General features: G+C 41.7%; 1 long non-coding RNA gene across 1 annotated transcript in view; it reads left to right on the plus strand.

Annotated features, from left to right (window-relative positions):
• LOC117878765 overlaps positions 1–4,069 on the plus strand; it is a 35,286-nt gene extending 31,217 nt beyond the window's left edge. The window contains exon 3 of the long non-coding RNA XR_004646074.1: positions 3,988–4,069. This is a non-coding gene — a long non-coding RNA (uncharacterized LOC117878765). The remainder of the gene's footprint in view (positions 1–3,987) is intronic.
• Positions 4,070–4,793: the final 724 nt, after the last annotated feature.

Here is a 4,793-nt window from a genome sequence, read left to right on the forward strand (position 1 = left end):
CAGACTGAGGGTCCTGTGGCACCTTTGAGACTAACAGAAGTATTGGGAGCATAAGCTTTCGTGGGTAAGAACCTCACTTCTTCAGATGCAAGAAGTGCATCTGAAGAAGTGAGGTTCTTACCCACGAAAGCTTATGCTCCCAATACTTCTGTTAGTCTCAAAGGTGCCACAGGACCCTCTGATGATTCATAGTATTATTCATATTCAGAATTAATAATCTAACTTGACAAATTCCCTGTGGGTAGTTCACTCTGATGCCATATCTATCCCATAGGCTGGGCTCCTCCGTGGTAAAATATGTATACATCATTACAATATGACTCTGCTGGTGGTGTTCACATGGCTTCTCAATGCTTTAAGCAGTGAAAGACACACCTCCTCCTAAGCTTAATGCAATGGCTGCATTGGCGTGTTACATGTTTGGTTTAAACAGGAGACTGGGAAAGGCAGGAGTCAGTCAAATGATATCGCTGCATTGACTTGGAGATGGAAGGTCAACTGGAGGCCCTATTTTTCAGGCCTGCAAATACCTTCCCTTCCACCTAATCCCCTTCCTCGTACAGACTCTAGGTTTACCTGGCGCTTCCACTGTTGAACAAGCAGGAAAAAGGAACAGTGTCTCTTTATGTTACTAGGCATCAGTTGTGTGTCTAAAAAAAGCGGAAGTAGCGGGATCTCGCCCAAATGTGCTTTTTGCAAACGCATCACAGCTAGAAAAGGATGCCTCCCCAGCCCTCGGGTTGACTCTGCAACAGCACTAAACTTCTTGCCACTAAAACCTTTCCATTCATCGGTTTCCTGAGAAACTGCTGTATATCACTGTGCTGTTTTCCCCCAGTAAATGACTGGTTCAGGGGATTTGACCTCTGTAATGCTTTTTTTTTTTTTTTTTGGGGGGGGGGGGGGGGGGGGTGAAAATGAACCAATCCAATTACATTGCTACAGGCCTGATCTTGTGTCAACTTTTTTTTAGGAGACTTTGGAGTGAATCGGACAAGGTGTTTGAGAGAGAGCGCAGGGTTGATTGATTTTGTGGGGCTGGTTTGTTTTTTAAGTGAGGTGGATTTAATTTTTGAGAAAAGCTTCCTAAAGGTTTTCGGCTCAGTCTATCTCAGAAGCAGCTTTACCCCAGTAGTTCCATCTGCTGGCCTTAGTGAGGACTACTACCTTTGACTATTTCTGGATAATTGGTGGGTAGATTTTTGAAGTTATTAGCTAAAATCTAGGTATAGTAACATTATAAGGCTAACATGCCCCTGTACCGGCTTTATAAGACCTGTATGGGTTCCATCTGATGTTCTGAGCTTTGCATGGACTCTGACTTAGCTCTTGAGCCCAAGGGCAGCATCACAGCATCAGACCTCTTGTGCCATGCACACTGCAGGCTGTCCACAGGCACAGGCCTTACAAGGCACAGTATGTTACATTCCTTACAGCTGTGGATATCATAACGTCTGCATTGGAGTCACCACGCCATGCACACGTCAAGATGTCAGTGGCCTTAAACAGCAAAGCAGCAGAACGCTTTCCTCATTTTAGTTCACTACATTGCCGTCTGGGACCTGTCCCCAGCAGAGCTCTCCCTTTGGATGCTACGTGGAAAGTGCACTTAAACAAGTCCGGTCCTTCCAGCAGCCGCATTCAATGTCCACCTAGCAATGGCAGGCTCTCAGCCCTCTACCTGTGGCCTTTGGACTATTTCTCCCATTTTCAGAGTTCCAAGAGAAACAGACAGACAATCCAAGATTAGCAAGAGACTTTAACAAAAGGACAAAGGGGGGAAAAAATAGGCAGTTCCAGCCAGGATATGTGGCCTGTCTTTCTTCAGAGGAGCCCTGGCTTGGCTAGAGTCTACTCCAAAGTTCACTACTCCAAAGTTCAAAGTCTCCAGCACAAGTTATAGGCTACAGCCTCTTCTCCTTGTTTTAGCAGAAAGGTAGGACCTATGATCCTTTCCTGTGTGAGCAAAAAGAACAGGAGTACTTGTGGCACCTTAGAGACTAACAAATTTATTAGAGCATAAGCTTTCGTGGACTACAGCCCACCAGGTCTCTTCCTGGAAGCTCAGTAGCTGCTTCTCTTCCCAGAACTGCTCTCTACTGAGGGGCAAATCATCCTTTTTAACTCCTAAGGTGTGGCAGGGCAGGGCTACTCCAATCCAAAGCAGCTTCTTAACCCCTTCCATCCTGGTGCGGGGTTTATACACCCCACCAGGTGGGTGCTCTTTTGTGATTCAACGTTCTCAGATTACAGCATCAAATATGCAATGTGCCGTTTAAAAACTACAGTGTGCATCGGTGTCATAACACCTATTCAGAACTACAAGGAACTTCCTGGACAAAACTCCAACCATAATTCCATCTTGATAAAAGGTTATCACTTTTGCTAGGAACTTCTAAAAGCCTGGCTGTCTTGGGCCAATTAACCTAGCTGCAAATTCCAATAAAAAAAAGACTATACGAAGCAAACACAGCCAAAACTCATGGGAGCGTTGCTTACATTTTCAGTTTCAAACAAATCCAAAATATCAAAGAAGAAATCAGCAAAAGCCCCAAGTGATACTTTGTTTTTGTTTGTTGTGTTTTCATCAAAAATGTAAGAAACTGCTTATTTCTCATAATTTTAATAGAAAACCATAAATTGGGCCATCTTTGAACAAACTGGACCTTGGTTCACTTAATGCATTAAAACTTTTGATGACTGTGATCTGAGTTTTGAGTTTGTAATGACAAGAAGAGATTTTTTTCATGTGGATTGAGATTTGATTGCAAACATTTCACACTGATCTAAATTTCGTGGCTTGACATCAACCTGTAAAATACAGATCTGTAGCATTCTATGATTTCTCAGGTGGTTTTGTGAATTTTAATAGTTATAAAATGGGCACTATGAAAACACGAATCTGATTGGTGCATAGAGATAACTGTATATAACTGATTAGAACTTCATCATTTCAAAACACTTTAACCTGATCAAGGGGAGCAAGGTTTGGGGCCCTGGAAACCAGAGGGCTGAAGAAGGCTGAGGTTCAGCCTGGGAAAGCCTGGGAGTGCTGGGCCCAGTTTGAAACTGGTGTAAGACTTTGTTTTGAATGACCGGGGACAGACACCACTATGTCCAGTTTCTGACAGACTTTGTTGCCAGCCTGTAGTGCCAGATTAAGGCATAAGCTAACTAAGCTACAGTTTAGGGCAGCAGTGGGCAAACTATGGCCAGTGAACTGTTTTAAGCTGGCCTGTGCCTTTTCTGACCGTGCCTTTATAACTTATTTAAATAAATAAATCTACTGCCGATAAAATCAGGAAAAATTTGAGGTCAGAGACGGCAGAGTAGAGAAGCAATCCTGCCAAGCTCATACTCGTATGGGACTCGTCCTAGGAGTGACATCATGCATAGCGTTTTCCTGGGCTGGTAATAGCCGGAAGGCTGCCATCTTTTGTTTACCATCCAGCACACTCAGTTGTATAATGCCTTCGCTCCTGTTTTTTTTTTTTTTTTTTTTTCCTTCATTTTCTTAAGTGTTAGTGTGTTAGTGTATTTTCTTCTTTTGGTCTGTACTTATGTACAATTGTGTATTTTAGTGTGCACGCCACTTTCTGCTTCATGAACTATCCAAACGTCCCATGATTGAGTTTGCAGGTGATCTCTTATGGACTTGGGTCAAGTGAATCTTGAGGAGGATAAATTTGTGTTGGCTTCCCTCTGTCAGTTTTGGGAACCTTCACAGTAAATATCAGAGTGCTGACAAAAGGATAAATAGAGGATTTTGAGGGAAGTAAAGGAAGATATACATATATATCAAAATATTCTGAGTACTTGGTGAGCAAGTTATTTCAAACTATGTGCATATATGATTTATGGGCTATTAAAGTCTAATATTAATTATATTTGCTTGAATATTGGCTAGTTTTTCTCACTTTCTCAATACCTGTCTAGAGACTACCAGCCTTTTTTCTGGTAAATTCTTTTTCTCTTTCGCACATATAGCTTGTTGTCACTCTGTATGTCCGAGGTGTTTACTCGAGATTAATTAGTGTTCCTGGGGGAGACAGAGGATAGAGAAGCGAACATGAAGAGAGATGTCTACCTAGAAAATGCTGCAAGAAAAGCTATCTGCCCTCGGCATTCTGTGCGTTCAAAGTGACAAACTGCATAGCTTATAATTTGAGGACATCATCAATGACTTTGCTCTCCAAAAAGCATGAAAGAAAATGTCTTCAATGTCAGTGTTAAAATTAATGTGATGTGCAAACAGACATACTGCAGGTTGTACTGCTCCCATTATGTAAGCTGGTCTGCGTAACTGTAACTGCTTTTGTGTTGCTGTAGATATAAAGTTTTCAGATCTACTAATTAAGACATCATAGACAAAAGTGTTAATTTGAAACTATTTTATAATGCAAACAGGCATATTGATGTGTTTTAGTTAGATTATTCTATTTTTACAACTTTGCCTTTGTATATATGCAAATATAAAGCTTTTGTGTTTATATATTGAAGGTCCTTTCTGTGAAAATAATAAATTTAATTTTTTTTATGGTACGGGGCCTCTTACACTTGACAAAGTTTAGGGCCTCAGAATGTCATAATCCGGCCCTGCCAGCCTGAATGGAATGGTGAAGGGTGCTAAAGGAACCAGAGATAAGAACAGCCCAAACCCTGAAAAGAGGTTGTGGAGTTCCGTTAGTCAAGTTGGAAGGGCTTTGGGCCTAGAGGACAACTGGAGACTGTATGAGAGAATAAATAAACTGGACCCCACCCAGAAGGGGTAATTTTTTTTAAAATACGGTGGA

Source organism: Trachemys scripta, chromosome 6 (assembly GCF_013100865.1).
Source record: "Trachemys scripta elegans isolate TJP31775 chromosome 6, CAS_Tse_1.0, whole genome shotgun sequence".
Lineage (NCBI taxonomy): Eukaryota > Metazoa > Chordata > Testudines > Emydidae > Trachemys > Trachemys scripta.